General features: G+C 41.4%; 1 long non-coding RNA gene across 1 annotated transcript; it reads right to left on the bottom strand.

Moving 5' to 3' along the window:
- Nucleotides 1-927: 927 nt before the first annotated feature.
- On the bottom strand, nt 928-12,871 carry LOC139360829 (uncharacterized). The gene is made up of 2 exons (XR_011618342.1): nt 12,554-12,871; nt 928-1,357 (listed from the first exon to the last, which is right to left on the bottom strand). It is a non-coding gene; the product is annotated as an uncharacterized lncRNA (long non-coding RNA).

The following is a 12,871-nucleotide window of genomic DNA, read 5'->3' as shown; positions in this document are numbered from 1 at the left end:
ACATGAGTTTTGGAAGCGACGTTCAGACCATAGCAGTATGCATCTCTAAAATATAAGGACATTTCCTCACATAATCACAATACCATTATCATACCTAAATTAACAGTAATCCCTTAATATCATCTAAAACCTAGCCATATGCATACTTCCTCAATAGCCTCTAAATGTCTTTAATGCACTCAGCATGAAAACATGTACTAGAACATAAAATATTAGAGTGTGTTGCAGGTAGAAAGGGTAAGCATTATTTCTTGAAAATGTGTCTGTGTGTGTGTGTGTCTGTGTATATACTGGGTTGCAAAACTAAAATGTTTTCTGTTTGTTTTTTGCTGTGGGACATTGTAAAAAAAAGTTGAAAAACTTTTATGTAGATGGTGAAAGTGTCTATAAAGTCAAAAACAAAAGCAAGATGTTCAACAACACTGCTTCTCATCAACATTTTCTTGGAGGTTCCAGTCAATGTGAAAGAGAAAGAAAAATGCATAAATATTGTAAAGGAAGAGACAAAACTGTCATTGTTTGCAAACAATATAATTTTCTTCTGGAAAATCTGAGAGGATATATATAGCCAAAAAGCTTTGTCTTATTGCTTTTGAAAGTAATGTTGGCTGGGTATGGTGACTCACACCTGTAATCGCAGTACTTTGGGAGGCAGAGGCGCGTGGATCACCTGAGGTCACGAGTTTGAGACCAGTCTGGCCAACATGGTGAAACTCTGTCTCTATTAAAAATACAAATATTAGCCGGGCGTGACGGTGCATGCCAGTAATGTCAGCTACTTGGGAGGCAGAGGCAGGAGAATCACTTGAATCTGGGAGGCAAAGGTTGGAGTGAGCCAAGATCATGTCACTGCACTGCACTCTGTTGGAACCGAACTCTCGATTCCCTCCTGGGCAGGGGTCGCCGCGAAGGATCACCGACACGAGATTCACAGCAGAGAGTTATTTATTGCTAGCGCGCTAGGGTCCCAAGCTCTAAGTTGGCCCTGGGACCCCGAACGCTTATTACAGGCTGTTTATATAGGCAAACATAAGTTCAAACACAGCTTTTGGCGCGAAGTTTGAACAAAGCTTAAGGCGCAAGATGATTGGGTCTGGCTATGGCCTGAGCAAGGTGTCTGGTTCTGATTGGTCGGGGCTTGACCTTATGGGTTTCTTTCCTGGTATGGTTTAGGGCTGGACCTCATGCGATATTTTCCTAGAACTGTTTAGGGCTGGACCCCCTGATGTACATTCCTGGAATTGTTTTTCTGTTTGAGTTCCGGGAACGTTGAGGGGCTATCCATGGCCATCTGGTGTTAATTTTTAAGTTTTATGAGGCCTAGTTTCAACTCCAGCCTGGGCGACAGAGCAAAATTCTGTCTCAAAAAAAAAAAAAAAAAAAAAAAAAAAAAGAAAGAAAAGAAAAGAAAAGAAAAAGAAAGAAAAAGAAATACTGTCAAAAATTTAATTCACATTTGTTCAGTCATTCACATCCATATCCAAATTTTCTTCCACATGCAGTTCACAGTTATCTCTAGATTGGTGAGTGGGACAGAGTTGTTTGGTTTTCACCAAACTTACAGGAAAATGAGACAGTATCGGCTGGGTGTGGTGGCTTATGCCTGTAATCCCAGCACTTTGGGAGGCTGAAGAGAGAGAGTTGCTTGCAGCCAGGAGTTCAAGATCAGCCTGGGCAACAGTGCGAGACTCTGTCTCTATAAAATTAAAAAATTAGCTGACTATGGTGGTGTGTGCCTATAGCCCTTGCTACTCGGGATGCTGAGGCAGGAAAATGGCTTGAGCCTGGAGGATGGCTTGAGTCCAGGGGTTCAAGGATGTTGTGAACTATCATGATGCCACTGTACTCCAGAATGGGCAACAGGGCGAGACCCCGTCTCTCCAAACAAAACAAAAAAACAAAGGAAAAAAAGAAAATGAGATAGCATCTGTTTAGATATAATGTACTAGCATTGTTTATGTTTTGTTGTGTGTTCTTTCTGTTTTCCTGCTATACTTCTTCTGTCCATCCTTTATTTTATTTTAGAGACAAAGTCTCACTCTTTTGTCCATGCTGGAGTACAGTAGTGTGATCATAGCTCACTGCAGCCTCAAACTCCTGGGCTCAAGCAATCCTTCTGCTTCAGGTTCCTGAGTCGCTGGACTACAGGAGTGCACCACCACACTAGGCCTCCATCTTTTTAACCTTTCGATTGATGTATACATACATAAAAGCAAACATATTGTAAGATGATGAAATTCCAGAAACTGAAAACACCCATGTAATGGGCAGCCAATCAGCAAACAGAACATTGTTAGCACCCAGAAGCCTCCTTGTGTCCCTTTCAGTCATTACTTGCCCCTCAACTCCCCAAATAATTAAAACAAATTTGACAGATTTAAAGAGATGGCAACAAGAGGAATTATTATAAACAGAATCATACTGTAAGCACACTTGCTACAACGCAAAAAAATCTTTTGTAATTCGAGTAAACACCTGTTATCATCTGAGCTTTGATATATATTTGGTTTTGTTAAAGCAGAGCACATTTTAAAATATATTCGACAGCCAAACTGATATTCATTTTGAATTATTTGATAGCTTGAATTATCTGACATTGCTCACCTCCATTGGTAAAAGTACTTAAATTACATATATTTAATTTATTGTCCTTTATGTTTAATGATAACATGGCTAATAGAGAAATGTGATGTGGTGGATGGTTCAGTGTATGACCACTAATTATTTTAATACTATGCATATGTGAACATTATCCTTCAGTTTGTGACCACAATAGTAGATTCTACTGGAATTTGTGAGTATGTGTTATAACCAAAAGAGGGTCTGGCTGCTTGATGGTTGCAGTAAGAAGTTAAAATAACAAGAGCCAGGTATGATAAAAAGAGAGTGAATTTTATTATCCATTGCCAGCAAAGGGGAAAGTGGCTGGAATCCTTTCCAAAAATTGCCAATTTCCAATTTCTGGAGAGATGGCAAGGGTTTAAGAAGAGGGGCTTGGAATGCAAGACAGGAAGGGGGCTAGGAGGTGCCAGATGGTGTGACTTGCTCTGAAGGCTTATCTTGAATTATTGTTCCATCTGGTGAAGTGGCTGGCACCATTGTGGACCTGACAGGTTACAAATCAATCACATTCAATCTTGCAGTCAATCTCTAGCCCACAGGGAACTCCAGTCTTGAAGTAATCTCCTGCTGGGGAGAGAATACTGGAGGTGCCTGTTTCCTGTCAGGATTTGGTCCTTGAAGCTTCTAAGGAAATATATGACCAGATAAGTGAGCCAGTGTGAACTTAACAAGCATCCGGGTAAATAAATATGCATAAGGCATGGGAGCATAACGTGGGAAAGGGGAGGAAGTGGAGTTTTAAAGCACATTCCCAGGCTGTATTTCAAGAAAAAAGAAAATACTTCTGTAGTTTGTCTCAAGGCTATGTCTTGAGACTAGAGGGAAATAAGAAAAGAAAAAAAAATTAAAACATGGTTTGAAGCTAAGCTGCTCTATTACTCACTGATATAATTTTTGCAAAGGCAGTTTCAATTCCTTCATCTTATGATTAGACTAGTGTCTGTGCAAACTTGCCTTACTTTAAACTGTTCTTAAAATGTTTATTTTGCCCTCTCTGTTTTCATGTGTGTTAATTCCAGTCTTTGATCATGAGCTATTTGGCTACCCCACTCTCATTTGGGGAATTACGCATGTCCCAGGGTTGATCCCTTCAGAAACTACCTGACTGAAAAAATAAATTTATTTGCAGTGAGAAATATAACTGTCATGGCCAGTAGATACCAGAAAGTTGCAGTTTGCGAGGCTTACTGTGCATTAGATTCACCTGGGGTACTTGAGAAGTTTTATAACTTCCCTTTAAGTGCATTACATTGTTGTTCCATTTGGAATTTCACAGGACATATGATTTAATAAACCTAGGTGGGGCCGGGCGCGGTGGCTCACGCCTGTAATCCCAGCACTTTGGGAGGCCGAGGCGGGCGGATCATGAGCTCAGGAGTCCGAGACCAGCTTGGCCAACATGGTGAAACCCCGTCTCTACTAAAAATACAAAAATTAGCTGGGCATGGTGGCGGGTGCCTGTAATCCCAGCTCCTTGGAAGGCTGAAGCAGGAGAATCGTTTGAACCCGGGAGGCGGAGGTTGCAGTAAGCCAAGATCGCGCCATTGCACTCCAGCCTGGGCAACAAGAGCAAAACACTGTCTCAAAACAAAAACAAACAAAACAGATGAATAAACAAACAAAACACTAAACCTAGGTGGGGCTTGTACATCTGTGTGGCAAACTACACGGAACTAGGCAGTTTTTGTAATGGCTCCTCCATGACCAGGTCTGTACCTTATCATTTCCCAGACTCTCATGTTTCATCCCCTTCCCCAAACCCCCATTATTGTTACTCTCCCAAGCCTGCCCTCTTCTGATACTATTCATTGCACTATTCCTTTTAGCCTTTATTTCAGCATGAAAATCTAATAACTTATTGTTCACATTTCAGAACTCTAGTTAACTGGCCAATGCATAATAAGGTGTTACTGGGTGGTAATTGCCTAATATGATAACTCCCCAACTCACTATTTAGCCAGAGCATTCCAACCTTTTACTCAATCATTGCCTTAAAGGGTATTTGTATCCTTGGTAGTTCAAGGCAGAAAATCTGAGCAAGGGAGCTACTTAGCCTATCGGAAGTCATTTGAAGATCATTATCAATTCTCCCTACACATCTAGCTGTCTTTGCATATATCCCAGAGGCTAAGTGATTCAACAAAAGCTCATTGCGTTTTGTGATCTCATTGTTGATGGTCTCTGCCATTTTACTATGCGGTCTAAAGTGACTGCACGTGAAACCATATTTGATGACAAGAAAAGGGACAGAAAAGGGACAGAAAGAAGTCTCATCTACCACCATAGAGAATGCTAAACCCATCAACTTCTGTGTGAATTTCTACTGTCGTTTCATGGTATCTGGATTCTCTAGCCAGTTTACAGCCCAACGACTTGCCAGTTTTCTTGATTTCCTTTTCCGTAGGTTCACTGGGGGCACACTGGTATTCAGTGAGTTGTTTAAGTAGCAGCGACTATTGACAGCTTTAGCCTCTCAGAAAATCTTGGGCTTTCCTAATGTAGCTTATGGATGATCTTGTTTCTCTAACCCCGATTTTTTTTTTTAAAGTTACTTATTTATTTTGAATAAGTAATACATTAACATGGATCAAAAATTAAAGTAATAAGTTTTACATTTAGAACCCCCATACCTACTCCTGTCCCCATCTTTACACTTTCTACTCCAATAAATAACATTATTCGTTTCTTATATATCCTTTCAGTGTTCCTTCTTCTTCTTCTTCCTTCTTCTTCTTCTTTTTTGTAGAGACAGGGGTCTTGGTATGCTGTCCAGGATGGTCTCGAACTCCTTGCCTCCAGCGATTATCCAACTTTGGCCTCCCAAAGGGCTGGGATACAGTCGTGAGCCACCATGTCCTGCCGGTGTTTCTTTAGGCAACCACAAGCTATATATATATATATTTTAATAGAGACAGGAGACAGGGTTTCTCTCTGCCACCCAGACCAGAGTGTAGTGGCGCCATCATAGCTTACTGCAGCTTTGATATGGAATGAGCTCCCTCATTCTTAAGCTTCATATAGTACAGTATTCAATTGTATTGATGTACCATAGTTTAACTAGTCCTTTATTGACAGACACTTGGGATTTTTCCTGTCTCTTGCTATGACAAACAACGAGAAAATGTACATACATAAATACATAAAGTCCAGATCTATCCTTACACTAGATTCACAGAAATGAAACTGCTGGCTCAAAGGGTAAATCTATTAGATCTTTGTGTCACTTAGAGTTTACCAGCCATATGTGTGAAGAAGAGATCAAATTTTTTTTTTTTTTTTTTTGAGACAGAGTCTCGCTCTGTTGCCCAGGCTGGAGTGCAGTGGCGAGATCTCGGCTCACTGCAAGCTCCGCCTCCTGGGTTCACGCCATTCTCCTGCCTCAGCCTCCCGAGTAGCTGGGACTACAGGCGCCTGACACCACGCCCGGCTAATTTTTTGTATTTTTAGTGGAGACAGGGAGACGGGGTTTCACCGTGTTAGCCAAGATGGTCTCAATCTCCTGACCTCGTGATCCGCCCGCCTCGGCCTCCCAAAGTGCTAGGATTACAGGCGTGAACAACCGCGCCCGGCAAAACTTTACCTTTTCTTTCTTTCTTTTTTTTTTTAATACAAATAGAAACATCTTTTTATTGAAATAAGTCAAGGTATTAAATGAAGAGTTATGTTAAACATACTACAATGGATTATAACTGTCTATTAAATTATATCCCCAAAGAAACTATAAACTTCTAAAGGCAAGAAATATATCTTTCTGCTTGGCATAGAGCAAGTATTCAACATATGAATACCTAAATTAGTACAGGAGCAGACACAGGAACATTTATGTTTCCTTACATTCAAGGCAAGAGTTTGATCAGTACCATAGAGCCAAACTGAAGTGACAAAAATAATATTATTTATGTACGATTAAGGCAGCTTATGAAAAAAGTCATGTTTAATTATGATACTAATTAACCCTCATTGAACAAAATGGAATTTAGACCTAAGATGGAAAGGAGTGGTATTGTTTGTTCGTAACTCACAAAGAAGCCTGTGTTTTCACTTAACCTCTAAAGGAATTCTATTTCACTGCCACTTTATGTAACTTATTTTCCTGGTTTTTCCACCACTCTTATATCCTTCGATGCTGGTATTTTCTAGGTCAAGATGAGATTTAAAGTAAGTTCTTTTAAAAAGCTGATTCTTTTTTTTTTTTTTTTTTTTTTTTTGAGACGGAGTCTCGCTCTGTCGCCCAGCCCAGGCTAGAGTGCAGTGGCGCGATCTCGGCTCACTGCAAGCTCCGCCTCCCGGGTTCACGCCATTCTCCTGCCTCAGCCTCCCGAGTAGCTGGGACTACAGGCGCCCACAACCGCGCCCGGCTATAAAAAGCTGATTCTAAAGAATAAAAGTTTAGCCTCCTATGTTAGAAAATTGGTTAATGTAGAGTGACAGATATAATACCAAAGTGTTGCAACAGTCTGATATGGACATCAAATGGCCTGAATACACCAAAGAGGATTTAGGGACCTCTCGTGGTAAAAAAATATAGTACAACCTGAATATTAAAAATCCTTTTTTTCGGTTTAACAAACAATTGTGCCACATCACTATTTCTATCATCACTGAATAAGCTTTTTCTTGTTAACTGTATCACTACCGTTTGCATGATTTTTGGCCAGAATTTTCAAAGCTGCTGTCCGAGGGGACTAGAGATGCCAGGATGCTAACACTTCCATGGTCAGCCTCCAAATAAGGTCTGTTGTTGTTTCCATTGCATAGTATAATTTAGAAGAGATTTAAATATTTATAATCTTTACAAGTTATATAAGAGTATGCTAGTGAACAGATAAAATGTTTAGCGATGAACTGTTTAAATGTACTTGCTGTAGAGATGATATAATTAATTTTCTGTAAAAAAGAAACTTTTTTCTTTGCTAAGAGACACTGAAATATTTGTTGGACGATAAAAGAGACAAATTTATTTTGTTTATTTATAGGTGGCAAAAAAAAATTAAAATTTATTAAAACATATTTGCTGTTTATATAACAAAATATATGGTTTGTATCTAATTTTATAATTAAATAAAGAAATCTAGAATATCTAGATTGTGTAAAGTGAAAATCTATATGCTAAATATAATGCTTGGAAAGTATCTCAAATAAAAACGGGGAAATGAAGTACAGAATATATGAGAAAAACATAATATATAAAATTTACATTTTAATAGCATCTGATTTCCAGCTCTGTAATTTAATTTGCATATCCTGGCCCTACTCCAAAAATTCTGATTTAATTGGTTTGGGGTAGGGCCACAACATTGGTATTTTTTTTTTTTTTTAAAGCTTCCCAGGTAGTCCTAATGTGCTACCAGGATTAAGAATTGTTGCCCTGAAATATAAAAACTTTACCTTTTCTATATAGCTATGCTGTTGTCTCAAGACCATTGATTTAAAATAAAAGTCCATTATTACCCCACTGATTTGACTGGGTACTAATTTTCTATATGCATTTGGTTCTATTTATAGACTTTCTATTCTGTCCCATTGGTCTTTCTACTCATGTTCCAGTGACTCAATGTGTGCGTTTTTCATTTTGCAAGGTTAGCTCACCATAGTTTTATTAGGGAGGGGACCGGTACTGTAACAAAGATTGTACACAAGCAGTTTAAACAAGATAGAAGTTGATTTCTCTGTCATGTTAACAGTATAGAGGTAAGTGGTCCAGGGCTGGTGAGAAAGCACTACCATCACTGAGGCCAAGGTGGCTGCCCCAGCTTCTGCCATCTCCTAGTCAAGGGCCAAAAGACAGCATGAACTTTCCTTTTTAGGGTCACTATGTGGCAATGGCTTACATCAGTTGTCTAGAACTTGGTCACATGGCCACTCCAAGCCACAAGGAAGATGGAGAAATGTAGTCTCTTGCTGGATAGCCATGTGTTTGATTAAAATTTAGGAGTTCTATTAGTAAAGAAAGGGAAAATGGTCTCTGTCACAATGGTGACCTGATGGTAAGGACCCCAATGTAGAAGGTATTGGGGCATTGTAACGTAAATAATGGCATAAACTTTCCTCCAGGAATTCACAATAGAGGATTGGTACAGAGGAGTCTAGGATTCATATAGGCTCTACCTCTTACCTTCACATTTTTGGGATTCTCTTTGCTTAGAATTGTATTTACTATTTGTTAGAGCTCTTGCACACTCTTTCTCTTTTTCTGCATATGTTGCTGTATGTGTGCATTTTTTTGTTGTTCTTTTCTCACTGCTTTACTCACATGTCCCCGGAGTTATCAATCTATTTCTGAGGCAACTCTTGGGGCTTGTTAATGAATTAATTGGCAAAAAGAAGCCTCTCAGGGAACAAAAGCCCGAGCCTGTTTATACCTCTGAACTTCCTATCTCCTCTCCTTTGCTATCTCCTTTGAACGTGATAAAGAATAGACAATTTAAGTGGCTCAAGTAAGTGGCTCTTTTATATTTACAGAAGGCTACACTTGTATATAAAAGGGGATCTGGGTAATAGATAACTAAAGGATAGGAAAAAGCCACAAAGGAAAGATTCTATAACCTTAGAGAGACCATATGATTTACCACCTAAACTGGGATACTTTAAAGAGTTTAGGTAGGCTGGGCGTGGTGGCTCACGCCTGTAGTCCTAGCTACTTGGGAGACTGAAGCAGGAGGATCCCTTGAACCCCGGAGGTTGAGCCTGATTGCAGTGAGCTGATTGCTGGACTGCACTCCAGCCTGGGAGACAGAGCAAGGTCCTGTCTTTAAAACAAGCAAACAACACCCCCCACAAAAAAAAATAACCACACACAGATTTTTTTGGGGCATACACGTATTTTGATCAGTTGCTTAGCTATCTCTGTCTCTAATACCATGTTACTGGTAATTTTCTGAAAAATGTATTTTTTTCAATATGGTCTTATTGTTTTAAGTTTTTTCATAAAATTGCCTGCAATCTGTCTCACGGTTGCATTTTATGGTTAACAAATTTAACATTACAGGTATCTTCAATTGATTTTTCTCTATAGATCATGTCTACCTAAAAGGAAGAAGTGTAGGCAAAATATGGAGAGGTCATTTCGGCCATGGCTGAGAACTGCAGCCTGGGACACACTTCCAGGTTGCCTTGAACAGTACTCTGGAGAACAATGGGGAGGTTCAAATTTTTTAAGAAAAAAGGATGAATCAGGAGAGGGGGTAATTGCAAAGTTGTTTGTCAAGAATTCTCATTGGTTTAAATAAATTACATTGGGCTGGGTGTGGTGGCTCACACCTGTAATCCCAGCACTTTGGGAGGCCGAGTCAGGCAGATCACTTGAGGTCAGGAGTTTGAGACCAGCCTGGCCAACATGGTGAAACTCCGTCTCTACTAAAAATACAAAATTAGCCAGGTGCGTTGGCATGCACCTGTAATCCCAGCTACTCAGGAGGCTGAGGTATGAGAACCGCTTGAATCCGGGAAGCGGAAGTTGTAGTGAGCCGATATTGTGTCCCTGCACTCCAGCCTGGGCAACAGAGTCAGACTCCGTCTCAAAAAAAAACAAAAAAAACAAAACAAACAAACAAAACAAACCAACAAGGGAGTCTCTCTAGACCAAACTAGAAAGATGGACTCTCATATCCACATCATAACCTCATCATGGGAGTTACATCTCATCACTTTTGCCACATTCTATTGGTTAGAAGCCAGTCATAGGTCCAGCTCACATTCAAGGGGAGGAAATTATAGAAAGATGTGAACACTAGAGGGCAGAGATCATGGGCACCATCTTAGAATTCTTCCCAGTGTTCCCTGGGAAATGGCTCCGAGATTGAGATTTGTGTGCAGGTGGATTACTGGGGGTTGCTTATGGGAACAACACCTGTAAAGGAGTAAGGAAATCAGACTTGGGATAGAGAGGGATAAGTTTCAATAGAGGCTTCAGCCAACCCCACAGACAGTTCTGAAGCAGAGCTGGTCCTTTAAGAGATGTCCTGAAATGAAGCAAAGAAGCCAGGCCTTTAGAACTGCATTGAGCAATCACTGACGGATGCCCCAGGGAAGTGGGTATAACCTTAGGCAAGGCAGCTTCCTTCAACAGAGGGCAGTTTCTGGGGAGAGACTCAGCTGTGAGCTGTCAGTAACTAATACTCCCATCAGCTAATAATGAGTGCCTCAGTTCTGAAAGGGAATCTGAGTGATATATCATCATTACACTTGGTTAACTGGAATATCTCCTCAGTCAGTATACATATTTCCCCAGCACCGTGAATAAAAGTCAGTTGAATGAGAAATTGAAAGTACCTCTGATTGGTCCCCTCCTGCAACCAATCAGGCTGGTGGCAGGCCAAGTTTTCATTTGTATAGGAGTGTAACTGTGTAACTTCACTTCAGCTTCTGATTGGTCGCTTTCTGCAACCAATCAGACTGATCATGGACCACTACTTCATTTGCATGGGGTGTAATGGGAAACCTCTAGAGGGTATTTAAACCCCAGAAACTTCTGTAATCAAGCTCTTGAGCTGCTTGCTCAGGCCTGCTCTCGCCCTGTGGAGTATACTTTTGAAACCGCCTTTGCAAAAATCATAACTGAGGAAATTATGACAGTGAAAGAGATCAGACCTTACCTACCCTATCTTCCTTCTAACTTCTAAAATGTCTTTGTTCATTCCTGGGTATAGGGCAAACTAGCCTTGGGAAGGAATTTATAGTGTAAACTCTGAGACAAAATTGATAATAGCCCTTTCCCCTTCTTGGTGGGGACCAGATTAGAAATTACGGTTTAGGGACCATGCAGCCTTTGGCTGCAAAAGTCTGAACCTCCCCAAATTGCTCCTGGGAATAACATCACCATTGCAAAACCTAAGATCAGTGCTTGAGATGTTTTGCAGCCCCTGCATTCTCATGCAGCAGAGGACACCACCCAGACTGATAATCTGGCTCAACTAGCTCCAGGATCCTACCCAGGAAGAACTCACTTCTGCAAGAATTCACTTCGACCCCCTGTTAGTTCATCTTCATTCCGACCAATTAGCACTCCCGACTTTCCCAACCCATACCCGCCAAATTATCCTTAAAAACTCTGATTTTGGAATGCTCAAGGAGACTGATTTGAGTGATAATAAAACTCTGGTCTCCCGCACAACCGCTCTTCGTGAATTACTCTTTCGCCATTGCAATTTCCCTGTCTTGATAAATCAGCTCTGTCTAGGCAGCGGACAAAGTGAACCCATTGGGCGGTTACACTTTCGTTTTCAATACATCTCTGCTTTAATTGCTTAATTCTTTCCTTGCTTTGTGCATTTTGTCCAGTTCTTAGTTCAAGGCTCCAAGAATTTGGACACCCCCACAGGTAACAAGACTACACGTGCCCGCCACCACGTCTAGCTAACTTTTTGTATTTTTAGTAGAGATGGGGTTTTGCCATGTTGCTCAGGCTGGGTTTTTATTTTTTATTTTTTTTGTATTTTTAGTACAGATGGGGGTTTGCTATGTTGCTCAGGCTGGTCTCGATCCACCTGGCTCGAGTAATCCGCCAGCCTTGGCCTCCCAAAGTGCCGGGATTAAGGCGTGGGCCAAGGCGGCTGGCCCACTAAACTTCTTTGTGCATCAGCTACTTCATTTGCCTAATGAGGATGAAAGTAGTCACTTCTGCGTTTTGTGAGCTTTGGTTAATACACGAAAAATGCCATATCTGTTTGCCATTAGCATCCATCATGCCATAACCAAAAAAATTACATTGCATTTTTATTTTTAAAAAGGTGGGGGCCAGAGTGGACCTGGGCCTTTTCCAACTTATGAGAGGTCTCTTATTAAGCAAGCCTTAAGTAGCAGAATTCCATGAAGGGAGCTGGGAAACCAAGATTTTCTAAAAGGAGGTGGCATTTGCATTAATCCTGGCAGGGCAGCTGCGAATTCCACGGGATTGGGGGTGGCGCCTTTTCCAAGGCAGTCCTGGGCTTACGCTGGGCTGCGGCTGCTCCGGGCGCGTTTCCGGGAAACGCAGCGGCGCCGACCTTGGGTCTCGCACATTCTTCACGTCCGTTCGTAGCGTCACCCGGATCTTCGCCGCCTCACTTGTGGGCCCCTCGGCGACGCTTCCCGCTCCGCCCCTAAGTCGGGAAGGTTCCTTGCGGTTCGCGGCGTGCCGGACGTGACAAACGGAAGCCGCACGTCTCACTAGTACCTTCGCAGACGGACAGCGCCAGGGAGCAATGGCAGCGCGCCGACCGCGATGGGCCGTGGCCAATAGCGGCTGCTCTGCACGGGGCGCCGGGAGCAG

This window comes from Macaca nemestrina, chromosome X (assembly GCF_043159975.1).
Source record: "Macaca nemestrina isolate mMacNem1 chromosome X, mMacNem.hap1, whole genome shotgun sequence".
Lineage (NCBI taxonomy): Eukaryota > Metazoa > Chordata > Mammalia > Primates > Cercopithecidae > Macaca > Macaca nemestrina.
This window is presented reverse-complemented; position numbering and strand designations above follow the sequence as displayed.